The sequence below is a fragment of the Mesoplodon bidens genome (genome assembly GCF_964165515.1).
Source record: "Mesoplodon bidens genome assembly, chromosome: 13".
NCBI lineage: Eukaryota > Metazoa > Chordata > Mammalia > Artiodactyla > Ziphiidae > Mesoplodon > Mesoplodon bidens.
In genome coordinates, this window is record NC_138169.1 from 46,783,718 (window position 1) to 46,804,247 (window position 20,530).

Sequence of the window (20,530 nt, forward strand, 5' to 3'; positions counted from 1 at the left end):
CTGGCACTTGTACAGGATATTCTGCTGCCACCTTGACGTGGATGAACGTGATTTGGAGAAGAGTCAGGAGGCAACTGGTAAAAATGACAGGAGGAGGAGCAGCAGAACAATTGCTTTGCTCCTATTCTCAGGTCAGTCCTCCTCCTTCAATTCAATTACCTCGGAATGGAAAGAGGTTTTCCTATAAGTGGGGAGGGTGGGGTACCACTAGCTCTTCCTCACAGCTTTCAAAATTTCTACTGCCACTTGACACATAGGCAGAAGCAACAGGGAGCACCCTCAATCCTCAGCCCTCCTCCCTTTCCCCTCATGTTAATGCTCTGAAGTCCTCCCTGGCTATTACCCACTCCCATGTCCTCCCCTCATTCTTGGCCTTGTTAACCTGTCTTGGCCCTGGGTACAAACATAGATGGTGTGTGCACAAACTCCACTCAAAGAAGTGATGCCTCCTCAGCTGCCATTGGCAAATCAGGAATACACAGCCATCTGCAATAACATCTATCAGAAGTTATCTCTCCATCTAAGCATTTTGGTGTAGTCTGTCACACCTAGCACTGCAGTTCTGCCTGAGGTCTGGCGCTCTGGTCCACAGCAGCAATTTCACAGATGTGTTGTGTCTACTCCTTATTATTGTCTGCATGCTGTGGTATGATTCTGTAGATGTTACAGGAATTGCCTACAGTGCATATTGAAGTTATACAAGTAAGTGAATAAAGAAATAGCTGGGGGCTTCCCTGATGGCGCAGTGGTTGAGAGTCCACCTGTCGATGCAGGGGACACGGGTTCGTGTACCGGTCCGGGAAGATCCCACATGCCGCAGAGTGGCTGGGCCCGTGAGCCATGGCTGCTGAGCCTGCGTGTCCGGAACCTGTGCTCCGCAATGGGAGAGGCCACAACAGTGAGAGGTCCGTGTACCGCAAATATATATATATATATATATATATATATAATATAAATATATTATATATATATATATATTTATATATATATATATATATATATAAAAAACAGCTTCTTTGGAATTAGAGGCCAAGAAGTTTTGGGAAATAAAACATTCTGGAAAAAGAACGAGATGATGTCATGTAATATATTATTGCCAAAGGTACAACCACCAATAAATATTTACTTTGAATCTGCATTGGAATTTGATTTCTCAATGAGAAAATAAAACCATTTTAATTAGGGACTTCCCTGATGGTCCAGTGGTTAAGAATCCGCCTTCCAATTCAGGGGACGTGGGTGCAAGATTTAAGTCTAAAGACCCACCTGACCATTGCAGTTCTTTAGTTTTTAGCTTAAGAGGTGTCAAGAATATAAGCCTTTCTATAAATTTCAAAGAATGTGTCTTATAGAAATACAGTGACAAATTTCATAAAAGATATTTATTCATAGTTAACTTGCAGAAATTACTGGTTATGAATAAATTCAAGGCCTCAAAATAGCCTCTTACTCATAAAATTATTATCTGTTAGGTGACCCAATTTATTCTAAAAGATTTTGGACTGGTAGCAATGCTTTATACATTAAGAAAGCCCTAACAAGGCATTTTGGGTTAAGTTTACATGGCTGAAGATAACAGAAGCTACAGGGGTAAAATAGGGTGTGTGGTTTTAAAATAGAAGATTAGAAGTGTATGAACAAATTAAAAAGAAGTCAACTATAGAAGACATCTGGGTCTCAGGAGTTTAATTCTCAGGGGAAAACCCCTTTAATTCCAATGAACTCATGGACTTTTTTCTGGGTAAAAGGTTATTAAAACTTAGAAGCAACTCATAGGTATTGACGATTACTAGCAATGATTTCTTAAGGCTGTTTACATAGAATACTGACTAATTTTACATAAAATGACTACTTCCCATTATTATCAAAATTGTTGGCAGACTTATGAAAAGAAATGTCAGCATAAATATCCATATAATTTAGAACTGTATTCAGCACACACACCAAACTCAAATTGGCTTAAGAGAAACATAACAAAACAAAACAAAATTGCTGAGGATAAAGGGATTTGTTAGGTCATGTAACTGGAAAGTCCAGGGATCTCCTAGATTCAGGCATAGCTCAAGCCAAGTTATCAAATGATGTCACCAAGATACTGGTTCTCTCTATCTCTTAGCTCTGCCTTTCTTTGTGTTGGTTTCATTATCATTAAGTTTTCTCAGCGCAGAGGCAAATATGGTCACCAGAAGCTCCAAGATTACATTCAACTGTTCAGTAATGCATAGTTGAAAGAGCATGTCTCATTTTTAATAGCTGGAGCAAAACACAATCTCACTGGAGAATCTTGCCCAAAAGGCTAAAGTCAAGGGATGGCCAGACCACATGGGCAAAAAGCCATGAGGAGGTCTTGCTCCAAAACAACTGTCAGCTACTTACAGAGAAAGGAGGCTAGACAAGCAAATTAAACGAAACTCAGTAAACTGACCTTGTGTAGCATGCATTGTCCCCTTAATAATATAAAACAAATATTTGTCTTATGTCATGACAAGCCCTAAATGGATTTGCTAGAAACTGTATTAAACTTTTTCAGATAAATGATTTACAGTTGATTTATCCTCTCCATAATATTGGGTATTTAAGTTGTTGTCAATTTTTCATCGTTATAAAGACCATCTTCTCTAGATTCAGGATTATCTTTTTGAGACAGGGTCCCACAAATAAAAGTTCTAGGTCAAATGACTTAATAGGACTTTAATGGGACTTAATAGCTTTTGGTATATAAAGCCAATTTACATCACAAAAGCAGAGTACCAATGTACATTCTTACAATGGATGTAACAATAAATATCCTAGACAGGACCAAATGTTATCATTTCATTAAAAATCCTGCTATTTTAATCAGTAAAACATTATAATTTTAATCTGAATTACTTGTCTAGTGATGATGTCTAGCACTTTTCACAACTGCCAAGCAATTGTATTTTTTTATTATGTATATGCTCTTTTAATATATTGGCACATATTTGGAACTGTAAGGAAATTTGGCACATTTTGGAATAAACCAAACAAGTTAATAACTAAAACTCTTTCTTCAGTGGAGCTTCTTGAGTTGAGAAGGTTGTTACACTTAGCTTCTAGCCTTTTATAACTTTGTGATTGAATCTGATGATTGTGCAAAAGTATTTTTGCTTTATAAGTCTATTGAAATGCTAATCTTCCCTGAGAAACTACTGGTATTTTCTGAAGTAACAACCATAAACTCACCCAGAGGTTTATAAATTGATTTGTTGGCTAGATTGAAATATGTGTTGTCATCTATAGCAAATGTGATACATACTCAGAGGAACCATTTGTAATTTCTTTGCTCTTGAACTAAAAATAAAACCCATTCCCCAAGGTTCCTGCAGCTTGTTTTGGATATAACAAAAATAAATCTCTCTTGATCGGATTCTGTATAGTGTTTCATGAAATGCCCCTAAGAATTTGTTCTTACCTAAGTTTAATTGAATAAACAGACTGTCATCTCAGTGGTCCTGCTGCTGTTCCACGGTCAAAGGGTGAAGATGAGGGATTAGATTGCTGGTCATTACAATGGTTGCTATGAACTGCTGCTCTTTCTTTTATATGGAAGATAATTAGAAAAATGAGAATGGGAAACAAACTGCTCTACATGATCAAACAAAACAAGTTCTCCTGTTTGAATAGAGAAACACTTTGTAAATTGTTTTGTCTTTTGATAAAAGTTTCCCTATACAAATTCAAACTAGAATATTTCTTAGAATGTTTGCCTGTACTTTGAAGATGTGCATGGCTGCACGCTGTGCTTCTCCTGAGACAGATCAGAGGTCTCAGGTACAGTGAAAAAGTTCAGGTTTACCTCAGCCTAGACTGTTGTGCTGACTCTTTTGCTATTTTACCTTTTTCGGGGGGAGGGGGCCACGCGACATGCAGGATATTAGTCTCCCAACCAGGGATCAAACCCGTGCCCCCTGCAGTGGAAACATGGAGGTTTAACCACCAGACCGCCAGGGAAGTCCCATTTTACCATTATTCTGAAAGGAAAGCACATTATGGTCTGTTTTGCTGAAGGCTTGGTGGTGTTATTTTCATTAATAGAATATATAAGAACTTTTAACTCATATAATGTATAATGTATAAAATAGTAATGGGATGGAGAAAGGGAAGATAGTAACCCATGAATGTTTTTGGACTAAACTACATTAAAAATACACGTCTCCACTTTACATTTGTGTTAACCGAGGTTTCCTTTATGTAAATGGAATAAGAGTGATTAATATTAAGTGAAAGAAATTATACCCATTAAAGCATACACCCTTTATGAAATAGCCTCAATTAGCCACTGGGTTCAAATTATTATTGCATCATAGGTGCTTCTGCAGTCAATTGGTAACATACAATTCTCCTGCCATGGAATGATTTAGGGAAAATGAGTCTAGAAAGTGCTGACTTTAGGAACTCCCTGACTTAATTCGTAGAGTTTGGATTCAGATTTGAATTGGCCCAATATTTTGCCAGGTCATCAGATAGTATGAATTAGAATACATTCCCTATTTTTTAATAAATATCTGTTATGTGTCTATCACACTGCTTGAGAATGTGAGAAAAACAAAATTTGTAAGGGAAAATAATTATGCCCTAAAAATGCTTACAATGTTGTTAAACAGACAAAATGCATATGTATCGAGGAGAGAACAGAATGAGAAACACATAACCACATGCTAAGTATTGGTACAGAATTTAAGTGTTTCCAGCATTCAGAGAAAAGACATTCACAGAACAGTAAGATAATCAGAAAACCAGACAATCAGACAATCTTAGTCAAATATTAGATGACCTGTGAGGAATTCAAGCATAGCTCAAGACAAGGGTCCTGAACTCAGATAAAGTAAATGTGCGTTAAAACAAGGAGAAACAAATTAATGGTGCCTACCTAACCATAAGTGAAACGAAGGTTCAGAAAGAAATCATTATATCTTGTAAACGGAGAATTGAAAGGTAGACTGGAATTAGATAAGCAGAAAGAGGATGCAGAACACCTGGTATAAGAGAGGTACAGGAACACAGTCAGCCCTCCACATCCATGGTTGCAGTTACCCTCTATATCCGTGGATTCCAACCCATGGATACCGAGAGCCAATTGTACTACATCATTTTACATCAGGGACTTGTGCATCCGCAGATTTTGGTATCCTCAGTGTGGGGGTGAGGTTGGGGGTTCCTGGAACCAATCCTCCTTTGACACCCAGGGACAACTCTAAATATGAACAGAGAACTGACCAAAATGGATTGTCTGGAACAGCTAGTCTAGATAGAACCAACTTTATCAACTTATAATTAGCACACCCTTTCTGTGTGTCAGGTGCTTTTCTAGGTTTTTCAGGGTACAGACATGGCCTCTTCTCATAGTGTAACAAAAGGAACAAATGAGGAAAAATATAACACTGCATGATGAAATAACAGCTATGAACAAGTGCTGTGAGAGTACAGAGAAGAGAGAAAGTCATTCGGCATGGTGGATAGGAAAGCAATGCCACAGATTTGGTGTGTCACAAAGGAGAAGGTGCAGTTTTAGTGGCTCTTGAAAGATGAATTGAAGTTAAGCAGATAAAGGAATCCAAAGGAAGCACAGTCTTCAGAGAAGTTTTTAATCAAAACCAAAGAAGTGTGGAAGAACAATGCTTATTCAGGAATGATGAGAAACTCCCAGGATGGAAGAACTTGAAGCTGTATCATGCAAAGAATGATTAAAGAAACTGGGAATTTCCATCCTACAGAAAAGCGGATTCAGTGGTGATATTATATAATAATTGTTTCCAAATATTTATTACATAGGGAAAATCTTACACTTGGTATTTTTGTCATTTTTGTTTTTATGTTTTAGAACAGTTTCAGATTTATAGAAAAATTGAAAAGACAGAACAGAGAGATCCTATACACTTCACACTCACCTTCCCCTATTATTAATATCTTACATTAGTGTCATACATTTGTTACAATTGGTGAGCCAAGATTAATACATTATTATTAACTAAAATCCATACTTTATTCAGATTTTTCTTTAGTTTTTACTTAACTTCTTTTTTCTGTTCCAACATCCCATCAAGGATTTCACATTACATTTAGTAGTTGGGTCTTCTTAGGTTCTTCTTGACTGTAGTAGTCTCTTAGACTCTCCTTGCTTTTGATGACCTTGATAGTTTTAAAGAGTACTGGTCAGGTATTGTGGGTCCTATGAGATTTTTCTGATATTTTTCCCATGATTGGATTACAGGAAAGTGCTATTTTTCATTACATCGTATCAAGTTACATACTATCAACATGACATACTTTACACTGGTTTTGAAACATGCTGAGAAGTAGAAAACATTCAAAAGGAGATAAAGATTTATACCATTTTTCTAGATTCCACATATATGCATTATTTTGCAAAGCAGAAATAGAGACATAGACATAGAGGATACCAAGGGGGAAAGAGGTGGGGAGGGAGGAATTGGGAGACTGGGATTGACACATGTACATTATTGATACTATGTATAAACAGACAACCGATGGGAACATATGTATAGCACAGGGAACTCTACCTAATGCACTGTGATAACCTAAATGGGAGGGAAGTCCAAAAGGGAGGGTATATCTGTATGTGTATGGCTGATTCATTTTGTTGTTCAGTAGAGGCCAACACAACATTGTAAAGCAACCATACTCCAATAAAAATTAATTTAAAAAAAAAGAGATTTAAATACATTAGTCAGAAGGACTCAGGATCAGAGAGAATGAAGTTATTTGCCTGAGTTCACAAGGCTAGTAAGTAACTAGACCAAGGCTCAAACCCAACTGTCCGGATTTTAAGTTTCTTCTTCCACTTCCTCAGGTTATAATAGATATTAAATGAGCAAATGACATAACATTCTGGCCAGGGGTGGGCTGAAGCTGCATGTCCTGGTTCTTTATAGCCAACTATGCACATTTCTTCCAAAATCTGCACTCAGAGGCATCACGTTGGTAGCTTGAAACCAGTTATGGTGGGAGTATTTACACCATGGCAAATATCATATGTTCTAAATTGGAGCATTTCAAAAATACATTTTTTTTTTCTGGAGAGTTGGTTGTTAAACAACCAACAAGGAAAATATTGATTGTTCATTCTATTTGTTTTGTTTTGGTTTTACACTAGAACAATCTTACTCTATTTCCAATTGTGTGTAGAAAAAAAAAAAAGAAAGACAATATATCAATATGTTTCACCTTCTCATAGAAAAATTAAAACAAAATAAAAATGTTGGAGCCTAAGTAAAAAATCTAACTACAGAGGGTCTGAAGATCCAAGTGAAAAATAGCCACAGGTAAAAGGGTAGAATATAGTGAAGAAGGAAAGAGAACGAGAACTCCATGGGTTCTTGTACCCAGATGTGTTATTTTGTCATTGGTGATAATGCTGTTCTATTCATTTTTGTTTGTTTGTTAAATCTGGAAATCCTAGTATGTTTGGAGCAGCGACTTGATATTTATTTCCTGAATACAAGTTCCAAAGACATCTTTCTATGTGAAATGCGTATTTCTAGATCTCCATGCTGATTTAAGAAGTACACATGTGCTTAATAAATTCTGTAAATTAGAATGCTGCTTCTAATATTTAAACTATGAAAATATAGGAGTTCCTTCCTCCTTACCCCACCCCACTGACTTGGTAGTTGCAATTTGATTCCTGGTTGAAAGACACCTGTCTAATAAGAAACAGCTTTTATAGACACTTACTGGGCAGAGTCACTTGAAATGTCTGGTCAGCAGGATGGAGCTCCCTTCCCACCCCAAATTAGTGGTGTTTATCTCCCAAATAAGGATGAGGATGAGGTGTTCTGAAAGGGAAGACTTAAAGGAAATTGAAGGAAAGTGCTTGACAGTAGGCATTCTCTATCCAATGCTGTCAGACTCTAAGAATATCATTTAAGAATCCCAAATTCATATGGATAGAACATGGTGATTCAGAGTCAGTGAGGAAAGTAGCATCTGATTGTGAAGTAATTTTTCCCAAAGAAAAATATCTTTTAAGAAGTCCTTTTAGTGTTTGAGTGATTAAATATACACAAATATTTAACCACTATATAGTTTTTTTTTTTTTAATGTTGTGGGCATCTGTGACTGTGTGTATAAAATAAATATTGCAAATTGGTGCTTGAATGCTCTGAAAGGGATGGATGGGTATTTAAACCAAATACACAAACACACACATATGCACGGAAAAAGTATAAAAATTTAAAACAAAAAAAATTTTTTTTTCAATGAGACGCAAGCAGGAAGATGAGTTTGAGGGAATTTTGTCATCAAGCAAAAAACAGACCAGTTGGGCTTGTTTTGAATTTTTATTGGATGTCACCAGTGTTTCTCAAACTTGGTTAATTATCAAAAATGCCCAGGGTGCTTGTTAAAAGTACAGATTCCTTTGGTCCACCTCAGACTTATGGAATCAGGTTCTTGTGGGAGTGGCGCAGGAATCTACATTCTTAACAGTTGTCCCTGGTGATTCTGATGACCAGCCAAGGATGAGAAACACTGCCTAGATCAGGGGTTCTCAACTGTGGCTGCACACTTCTATCAGTTATAGAGTTAAAAAAAAAAATGCTGATGTCTTGGTCCCACCCAAGGCCAATTAAATCAGAAGCTCTGGGATTGGAGCTGAGATATTTAAATAAACAAACAAACTAAACAAACATACCCTTCCAGGTGATTTTAATGCGCTAAGAGTGAGGACCACTGGCCGACCTAAATAATAAGCTAACACAGGAATCAGTGAACTTATAATAAGAAATTCCTGTTGTTCAATCTGTGGATATCTTTAGAAATTAGAAGAAAAGGTAGCAAGTTTGGGGGCACTTCTGACTACAAAGAAGTGAATCTATTTCTTCCTCTTGTCATTTTATGTATTCATTTTTAACTAGAGAGAGAAGTAGAAGAAAGGGAGGAAAAAAAGTGGAAGAACTCTCATGTATATTCTGAGTATTTAAAATCTCTAAGGACATCTCACCCATTCCCCTAACAATTTAAACTGAGCCTACCCTATGTACACAAATATCAGTGTGTTATTTAAGAATTTTCTTTTTATTTTCATTACCCAGTCTTGTAGAGAAATTGTGCTCCTTTAATTTTAATAAATTCCAATAAACATTTAAATAAATAAAAAATCATGGCTAAGATTCATATTGTTGGAGAAAGCCTTCTTTTAAAAAATTAGGTTTCTTAAAATTTCCAGTTTAGATTGCTTGTGAATACCATTGTTACTTACACAGTAAAATATAGAACTAATGTAATTATCGAGAACAGCTTATAAAGCTGGCATATTTACCTGTAAACATTTTCTTTGAACAGACAAGAGAAATGTCATGCTTTATACTTAATGAATTAGGAAGATTTATTTTGCTTTTACATACTTTGTGGTATATACTAGTTTATAGGCTCTGTGAAACAAGGTGTAGCATTTTTCAAAAAATAGGCTTTATTTTTTAGAGTAGTTTTAGGGTCACAACAGTATTAAGAAGAAAGTACAGAGACTTCCCATACACCCCCTAACCCCACATATTGTAGCTTACCCCATTATCAACATCCCCACTAGAGTGGGACATTTGTTACAACTGATGACACACTGATACATCATTGTTACCCAATGTCCACAGTTTACATTAGAGTTTATTCTTGGTGGTGTACAATGTATGGTTTGGACATATGTATGACATGTATCCTCCATTATAATATTGTACAGAATAGTTTCATTACCTTAAAATTACACTGTGTTCCACCTATTCATCCTTCCTCCCCACCCCCAACCTCTGAGGACCACTGATCATTTTACTATCTCCATAATTTCTCCTTTTCCAGAAATGTCATATAGTTGGAATTATACAGCATATAGCCTTTCAGACTGGCTTCTTTCACTTTGTAATATACATTAATTTTCTTCATTGTCTTTTCATGACTTGATAGCTCAATTCTTTTTAGTACTAATTAATAGTCCATTGTCCCGATGTATTGAAATCTGTTTATCCTTTCACCTACTGAAGGACATCTTGGTTGCTTCCAAGTTTTGGCAGTTATGAATAAAAATGCTATAAACATCCATGTGCAGGTTTTTGTGTGGACAAATGTTTTCAGTTCCCTTGGATAGATACAAAGGGGTACCATTGCTGGATCAGTTTTGTATGGTGAAAGTATGTTTAATTTTGTAAGAAACTGCCAAACTGTCTTTAACATGGCTGTACCATTTTGCATTCCTGTTGTTCCTCATCCTTGTCAGCATTTGGTGGTGTCAGTGCCCTGGATTTTGGCCACTCTAATAGGTGTGCAGTGGTATCTCATTGTTATTTCAAGTTGTATTTCCCTGATAACATATAATGTGGAGCAAATTTTCATATGCTCATTTGCCATCTGTATATCATCGTTGGTGAGGATTCAAGTTCTTTGGCCAATTTTTTAGTTGGCTTGTTTGTTTTCTCATTGCCGAATTTCTAAGCGTTCTTCATATATTTTTGGATACCAGTCCTTTATCAGATATATATTTTGCAAATATTTTCTCCCAAGGGAGTAGCATTTTTGTTTGTGTGTGTGTTTTTTTAGGATACATTGCCGAGTTATAAATTAATGTATATACATTCTGTATATTCATTTCTGTATATTCCTTTCATTTAATACAATAATGTAGGTATTTCCTAGTTTGTGTTTGTATTAGTTTGCTAGGGCTGCTGTAACAAAATATCACAAACTGGGTGACTTAAACAACAGAAATTTACTATTTCATTGTTCACAATATGTCAACAAGGTGTTTTTTTCTGATGGAAGGATCTGTTCCAGTCCTCTCTCCTTGACTTATAGATGACTGCCTTTTCCCTATGCCTCTTCACATTATCTTCCCTTTATATGTGTCCAAATTTCCCCTTTTTATAAGGATACCAGTCATATTAGATTAGGGTCCATCATAATAACCTCATCTTAACTAATGGCATATGCAATGACCCTGTTTCCAAATAAGGTCACATTCTGAGGTACTGGAGGGCAGGACCTCAACATATGAATATGGGGGGAACACAATTCAATCATAACAATGTTGAAGCCATTTAGTCAACTCTTTCAATCCAATGAATAAGGACAATTACACCCTCTGTGCTTTCATGCCCTGTTATTTATATATAACTCCCCTTATGTCCAGGTGTCTGCTTAGACGTTGGTTACCAGGAGAGGTAACAAGCCTTTCCTGGTTCTGTTACCCCCACCTGAATTGGTATTAGGTGTGTTTCTCATATAAAACCTCTTTACCCTGATTAGCCATCTCCAGTTGACTGGCAAGTTTTCCTCCCTGGATGATAAATTCTTTCTATTCAGGGACTGTTTATTCCCAGTGGCTAGAATTATGGTTGAGAGTCCGCCTGTCGATGAAGGGGACACGGGTTCGTGCCCCGGTCTGGGAAGATCCCACATGCTGTGGAGCGGCTGGGCCCATGAGCCACGGCTACTGAGCCTGCGCTTCTGGAGCCTGTGCTCTGCAACGGGAGAGGCCACAACAGTGAGAGGCCTGCGTACCGCAAAAAAAAAAAAAAAAAGATGCAGACCTACTAGAGAATGGACTTGAGGATATGGGGAGGGGGAAGGGTAAGCTGGGACAAAGTGAGAGAGTGGCATGGACATATATACACTACCAAACATAAAATAGATAGCTAGTGGGAAGCAGCCGCATAGCATAGGGAGATCAGCTGGGTGTTTTGTGACCACCTAGAGGGGTGGGATAGGGAGGGTGGGAGGGAGGGAGATGCAAGAGGGAAGAGATATGGGGACATATGTATATGTATAACTGATTCACTTTGTTATAAAGCAGAAACTGACACACCATTGTAAAGCAATTTTACTCTAATAAAGATGTTAAAAAAATAAAAATAAAAATAGAGAAATGAATTAGCAAAAAAAAAAAAAAAAAAAGTCTCCACCGAACAACCAGCAAACCAGCTTAGCAACTTTCTTGGGTGGATTCTCCTATGAGTAATTAGCCCTGAGCAATGAAAATGTCCAGCAGCAACACCTCCTCTTGTAATCTTTGATCTGTGTGAGATTGCAGGATTCACAACAGAGGTGTTTGTTTCATGGTGCATCTAAATATTGACCAGGAAAAGGAAATTCTTCCTTTGCTTTCATGCACCAGACTTAGGCGGCCTGGTGGTTGTCTGAGCAATTACTCTGTGTGGTGGGGAGGGAATCCCTCACTCAGACCCACCAGGCCTTAACATCTCACCCCTTGCCTATCAGAAAAGCCTTCTTTCTGGTTTCTCAAACCCCACCTTCAAGAGCTCAGATTACATGACATTTATTTTGATACCATCAAAGTTTTGCTGACAACATGGAATTTTTGCCTGCCCTATGTTAACAAGTATATTCTTCAGATAATTAGACAGACAAATTCAGGCCTTGGTTAAGGACCTAGAAGAGAAAACTTAAGTCACAGTTCATTCCAGTCCCCCCTCTCACCTCTTGCTCAAGGTGGCCATTAGGAGAGCAATGAATTGTGTGACAAAAGATGGTACAGTGTCAGAACGTACAAGAAGTCCCATCCAATAATTCCATGTAAAGAGCCATAGACTAACCATGTGCCCATAGGGCCTGAAATAATACCTTACATGATAAACATGCAGGTAGATGAATTTGGTAATAGGTATTTATACACTGTGCAATATAATTGACTTTTTACCAAAGTGTGCTGAGCCAAGTTGCTGTGTCACTGATGGATTTGCCAAAGATTCGGTGGTTTTATTCACATTGGAGGAGCAATCTGTTGAGGGAAGTAGTTTCAGTAGATATGTTTTATTGTTCTTGCAAGATAATAAACTCCTTGAGGCAAGAGCAATGCTATTGCACTTTCTGTATAAGGTGCCTGACACAGTGACAACAAATAAATACTCTTTGGCTGAATGTATTTGAATAGGTGACCTTTTGAAAGTAACCAACACACAGAAAAGAGGAGATGTAAGAAGACCCAGGTTTTTATCCAGATTCATTCATTGCTAATTTTGAAAATTCTTAAATCACTTAAACGTACTGGGTCTCAAAGTTTTAATACATAAAAAGTAGGGTGGATAAAAGTATTCTCTGAAGTTGTTTTTTATTCATGCAGCAATGTTTATTTAGTGCAAAGTAAAAGAATGTTTCTACTCTCGTGGAATATATATGATGGGTGAATAGGTGGGAATAAACACGTAAAAAAATAGATGACTTCTAGCAGTAATAACTGCTATGTAGACAGGACCACAGGGGAAAGGAATAAAGAGTTAAATCCCCTAAGATGTCCTTGTTTGTTGGTTTTGTTTTTAATTTCTCCTTTTTCTCCAAATAGAAATCAACAGACTTTCTTGAAAGGAGGCCATGACTATCTGAATCAACTCTGGATTGGGTTTTTTTTGTTTGTTTGTTTGTTTGTTTTTGCGGTACGCGGGCCTCTCACTGTTGTGGCCTCTCCCTTTGTGGAGCACAGACTCCAATCGCACAGGCTCAGCGGCCATGGCTCACGGGCCTAGCCGCTCCGAGGCATGCGGGATCTTCCCGGACCGGGCCATGAACCCATGTCCCCTGCATCGGCAGGCGGACTCTCAACCACTGCACCACCAGGGAAGCCCCTGGAGTGTTCTACAGATGCAGGTTTTTGGCAAACACGAAGGATATAGAACCGCAGCCCTAAAACCTCTAGGGTCTTCATAAAGTCTCTGTAGACATGCTGGTGTGTGCTGGGGGCAGTGGACAATAATGTACATATATATCATTTATATTTCAGCTGTCTCTAAGTGTAAGGCTCTGTAAGTAATGCATTTTGCAAATCATTCAAAGTTTTCCTCACTGTGATTTTCTCACTGTCCTTAGCCAGTACAACTATGGACTGAGTTGACTTCTAAAATACCTGATTACACTGACTTGAATTCATTTGATAAACCCAAAGTATTAAGACTCATTGACTCAGATAACTCACTTCCAGTAGAATCTAGCAAATTGGAAACTAGATTTGGTCTGTGATCTCAGAGGGGTATGAATACTACACGCTGGTCATTGTGGTTACCTAGGTAAGACTTCCTTATTAAAACTTGGCACACAAAGCATGAACATGAACAGCAGATGGGATCATTTGTTATCTTTAACACTGTAAGCCTGCCCAAGTATGGAAACACAGGAGAAATCCCACAAAACAGAGCCAGTGCTGCAATCACCCAACCACGGGGTAGATATAGTTGAGATCACACGTTCCCTGAGTGGAGAGCTACAGCAGCCTTCCTGGCTTGTTCCTTGAGCTCTCTACCCAAGACATTGGCCATGCAAAGTGGGTGTTTTCAGGGTACGAAAAACTCCTCCAAGAATGCTTCTAAAAGGTATGGTGAATGTATTTTCAACTTAAAAGTGTTTTCATACTATCAGCACTCTAAATTTGCCACTTATCAGAAAAGCCCTTTTCCTCTCTTTCCTACATTTTTCTTGGCCTTTGAGGAATGTGGTAAGTAAAGATATGCTGGAAAATAAAGAAACAAAACAAAAAAGAACTCCACTTGTGCTGGAATGGAATCTGAAGATAAAGGTTTGAGATGGCCATTTGCCAGCCCTGAATCTGGCTAAGTCCCAGTAACATAGGGTTGTTATCCAACCCATAGAAATTTTGTGAAGGTTAAACAAGAAATAATTTGGTTATGAAAATGCTCTGTAAGGTTCAAAGAACTGCACACTTAGAAGGCTTGAACAGCTACTGGCCTTTTCTTGCGTATGCCACGTGGGACATTTATCAGAGGCTGAACACAAGGTTGGGCTAATAATAGTTTATTTGAAGTCAGCATCCATGTTTTTGAGATATGAGCTTTAGAAAAGAACTGTAAATGAAGGTAGTCTAACCTCCCTGAGAATGCCATTCTAGTAAAGAAATGCAGTGATATCCCAAGCCTCATGGTCTTGGCTAGCTTTTGGCTAGTCTTGTGGCTGAAGCAATATGGCATGGCTGAGAGCCACAGGAAGTGCAAAAACAGACCCTGGAACCACATTTCTGAAGGCCAGCACTATAGGCAATTTGCCGCAGAGCAGTATAATCTATAAAGGGCTGGGAGGCAATAATACATGAAGAAAAATGATAACAGGAAAGTGAAGCATTTAGAGTAATGGTCTATCTCACATTAGAGTCTTTAACAAGGGACAAAAATGGAGTCTCTCCATCAGGGTTTCTAATATACATTTAATTTCTTATATAAATCTCTCATCTCTTTTGCACTCATGATTTGACTTGTCTTTTAGGATGTGGTTTCTTAAACTGGAAAGGAAACTGCTGAATCTCAAATTGCACTTTGTCAAACAATGACAGTCTTCACTGCCAACATCTAGGACACTCCCTTCTTTAAGTTATTCTACCTGATCAAGCACAGCATTTTCTACAGCCCTGAGTCTTTAAAAGAATGTTGAAACTGCAAACACAAAAAAGAAATGTTTAGAATGAAACAAACTATAAGCTAATTGGTAAGGGATTGAATGAAGGCCCAAATAGGAACTCATCTAAAGCAAACTTTCAAAAAGAAATCTATGTTAAGAGAGTAAAAAACAAACAAACAAAACAAAAACTGGCTTCAGTCTTTTATGTTTATTGATAAAATCTCCTAAAAAGTTGCCAGAAAGCACTTAAAAAAATAAACATTATTTTATTTTACACTGAATGCCTGAAGATCCCTTAGAAAGTGGCCTAGTTAGGAAAGAGAAAACAGGAAGTAGGAATTAAGAGGGCAACCCCAGAGAAAAGATGGCTCCCCCCAGAGAAAAGATGGCTCTCCCCAGAGAAAAGATGGCTCAGATTAGGTATATTTGACAGCTGTGCCTCAGGGAAACACCAGATTAGTCAATCAAGTGCTACAATCTGACTAGAGAGCAGCAAGTAAAGAGATCTTGATCACAGTTGTCAAAGGCAAAGGCAGCAAGCGTTACAAGAGAGGTGCTTGTTAGCCCAGGAGTTTGGCTAAGATTTTTCTCTAATACTCAACAAACACATTCAAGAATCCTGGAAGAGTGCTCACTTGAATGAGCCTTGCCTGACAGCCCCGGGAAGAAATAAAGGATTACGTGAAAGAAATAAGCTTTGTAGACTATATTCTACAGAAATTATGAATCTTGCAATCACAATTACATATAAAATTGGCAGTTCATTAAGATTTTAATATGCCTTTGTGGACTTCTGCTTGCCCTGTATGCCTTAAGGAGAGGTGAGGATGAGAATTCAGCCACTTGGAAATATTTCATGAAATTAAATTCCTCTGAAAATGCATGGAGTATGGAATAGAACGAGGTGCCATCACAGCACTGACAATACATGTCATCATTGATGTCTTGCGAGAGAGATAGCTCTATTCTAAATTAATCATTAATTTAGCCACCTTTAAGATGAATCAGCTGAGGAACACTTCTTAGTTTTTCTCTCTTGCTCACGATAGAAAAAAGGTCTAAGAAATTAGCCTGTGTACCAAAAACGGGTTAAGTTTTGAGGGGCCCAGGCTTTTTCCCAAGCTAGGGCCAAGAGTCAAAGCTGCCAACTACCACTTAAGTATTAAAACCACCTCCCTCCCTCTGTGAAGCGTTAATGGACTCCATCCAGTTCCTGGCAGACATCTGTCTACATCACACATAAAATAAAGTTAAATTGGCAGTGTCAGCAGAGAAAGGGAGGTTTCATGGGTGTGGAGACAAACCAACACTTCAGATGAGAAGTGACTTCAGTCCTAGTTAGAGATAGTCTCCTCATGGTGAGTTCTGAGAAGCCAAACATTTTAAATGCCTTTCTCACTGTTTCCTGCCCCATAAAGAGCAGGTACCACAAATGATGCCCTCAGACCTCCTGTGATAAGAAACACATTAGATTCTACGAGCATGTGTAGCTATTGTGTAATAGTGGGGATTACACACTTATAGGTTTACTTCTACTTCTGTTTTACTCAGTTAAAACTCATTTATTCTTATAAAGGCATGAGGTAAGTGGGAGTGTGTAGGTGTCAACTACTGTTATTATTTTTCCACTTTTTAAATAGAGATATCTGATACTCATTCTTGCTAAAGAAAACATGCAAAATCAAACTGGTAATCTGGTTAGCACTTTGATATATTCTAAACATTCTCTTGCAATATGACCAAGGCATTACAAATGAGCAGCGGCTCCTTAAAAATGTCTACTGAAGGGCTTCCCTGGTGGCGCAGTGGTTGAGAGTCCGCCTGCCAATGCAGGGGACATGGGTTCGTGCCCCGGTCCAGGAAGATCCCACATGGCACGGAGCAGCTAGGCCCGTGAGCCATGGCCACTGGGCCTGCGCGTCCGGAGCCTGTGCTCCGCAATGGGAGAGGCCACAACAGTGAGAGGCCCGTGTACTGAAAAAAAAAAAAAAAAAAAAATGTCCACTGAAACCTCCAATGGAATGTAAGTTCCTACAGATGATCTAAAAGGCTTTATTTCTCTTTCAAATCATGTCATCTATGATAGAAGCACTATAGCTAATACTGATAGTAATAATAATAATAAATACCAGTGTGTCTTTTGTACATTATCCCATTTCAGCTTTCTCTGAGACATTATCACAGTGGTATAGGCTATGCAAATTACCTTTATGAATGATAACTAATAATTTTCTTAAACAAAACTAATGGATAATATGGTTTTTCATTTTTCACTCTAAGTATAAAATTAATGCAACTATTTGAGGGTGTGTGTGTGCATGTGTGTATGCTATGGTGTTAGAAATTTATTCTTGTTTACTCAAAGTGTATAATGGAAACTAAACCACTATACTATCGATATCATTAGGGTGATACCACTTCATCAGTGATGAGCCCAGGAATATTTTAAGATGTGTATCAATAACATTTTAGAAACCATCATTCATCACACTGAATAATCTATTGGAGTAAAAATTATTTCAACTTCCATTGGTGATACTATAGATGGTGTTTGATGAGATAAATCTGCTATTTAGTATAAGAAAGGATTTAGATGATGCCAGGAATTTTCTGTCACACGTGCTCTTTGAGTGACACGTACCATCATGGTGTTGAGTTTTGGAGTTGAAATGTGTGGGGCTGGGGCAGGGAAGTGGTTCCAGGAAGAGAGCAAGCAGAAAGATACCAGACAGGTTGCTTTATCTTAAGAACAGAGCAGAAGCCCCATTTTCCTACTTTAGCATAAGATAAACAGCAAAAATTACTTTAAAGCAATTTCTTCAGTCTCTTTCATCTGAGGTCAGATAGAGTTCTCGTGATTGAAACAGCAATATTTATAGATAAGATTCTGGATATAAATTCAGGAAATTCAAAAATGATGGAACCACGGCAGTGCTTAAAAAATGTTTTCAAAATCTTAGGAATCAGATGATTAAAATTAAAATTCTGTATCAGTACATATTCTACAATCTACAAATCTCAACTGAAAATGATTCCCTCGCTATCATCAACTGGAAGAAAATCTAAGAAGCTTGTCTTTGAATTCCTTCAAAAATAGAGAAAACCATAGTTATCTCTCTTCCTATCTATCTTCTCCACAAGTCACAGAGTTTTTTGAAGCCCAGGATAGCTGCTGTCTGCCCTGATCAGTTCAGTAAGTGGCATAAGGAAATTTGAGGAACTGCAGTTTTAGGAATGAAAGGACCATATCAGTAAAGTAAAACTAAGGTCACCAAAGTCACCGAATATCATTTTACTTTATCTTTCTTAAAGAGATTAAAATACCATTAAAAAGTGAACCATCAAAGAATCACCATAGGAAAAAAAAATCTTTTTTTTTAATCTTTATTGGAGTATAATTGTTACAATGGTGTGTTTGTTTCTGCTTTATAACAAAGTGAATCAGTTATACATATACGTAAGTTCCCATATCTCCTCCCTCTTGCGGCTTTTTTATCAATCAAGTTATCAATTCCATTCCTTAGACATTAATTAAAATCTCACATACATTATCAAAGAAATTACTTTTTTCACAAGAATTTTGAGATAGCACTTTTACCAACTTTCCCCAAATCTGTACTTTAATATCTTTATTATTAACTTTTCACTAACTTGTTATCTTTTCTGAACTGACTTATGAATATCCATCCCATATGCCACTCGGCTCACTAAATACAGACACTAGCTGCATCTCATTAATTTCTACAAGGAATTTGGCTCTAAAGGTGTTGTTAGGCTTATTATTGGTAAGATTAAAAAAAAGCAAGAAACAAGGAAAAAAATCTTTGTTATAGTTTTGTTTTTCTGTCTATTGTGATGATATGAGGTGTTTTGCCATTTATTGGAAAAAAATCATTTCTGGAATAAAGTCAAAGAAACTATACCACATTTCAGGGGACTTGTAATAATGTGGCTCTAAACCCTGGTTTTAAAAGCCTGGGAGCTTGGAGAGGAGGAGAGGAGGAAGGTTGTCCCAGTTTTCCACATGCAGAGTGATGTGGAAAACAGTGCTGTGAATAAGCCAACATGACTCCTGAACATTTTCAAAAATGTCAATTAAAAGAAAAAAAGCCTGAAGGTTAATCTCTGCTATATTACATCAGTTAGTTTCTTTAACATCCAGCTTGATTCACTGGACTTTAAAATGAATTGAAGAAATTATCACACAGTTAAAGTTTGGGAAAGTGATATCTAATGTAGAATTATAAAATGCGTCTTCATTATTTAACCTAGAAAAGGTTAACAAATGACAGGACTTGCTTGGAGTATATGAAGGAGTGTAAATGTCATAAATATATCATTAGAGGAAATTTTAGACTTTTTCCAAATCCATATCCTGGCTACTCACCACTCCCACTTTGACAGTGAGAGGTGCTGAGTCCAGTGAGCTGAAGCTGCTTGTTCAAAACCAGAGATATTTCGTGAGAGATCCAGAGATTAAAAACTCAAGCATCCTGTCCCCTTCTTAAGGCATGAAAATGAGGTAATTTTATGTTTTTTTCAACAAATATACCAGGATCTACTATTTAATGAATGTTTGCATCAAAGTAATTGCTTCAGAAAGCTGGAATAATGGCATCAAACTTTTTTTTTTTTTGGCCACACTGCACAGCATGGGATCCTAGTTCACCGACCAAGGATGGAACCCAAGCCCCGCTGCAGAGGAAGCATGGAGTCCTAACCACTGGACAGCCAGGGAAGTACTGGCATAGAACATTTTTTAAAGTACTTCTTTTTATTTTATTTTTTATTTTTTTGCGGTACGTGGGCCTCTCACTGTTGTGGCCTCTCCCGTTGCGGAGCACAGGCTCCGGACGTGCAGGCCCAGCGGCCGTGGCTCACGGGCCTAGCCGCTCTGCGACATGTGGGATCCTCCCGGACTGGGGCACGAACACATGTCCCCTGCATCAGCAGGCGGACTCTCAACCACTACGCCACCAGGGAAGCCCTAAAGTACTTCTTTTAAAACTATTTGGAGACTCAATTTACATGTCACAAAAGAAACTTACTGTATAATTTTTACTCTAAAACATTTGCTTAGACCTAAAAATGCATCACTCAGCTTAAATTATAGAACTAATCCAGAAACTTGTTTCTGAATGATTTTTGG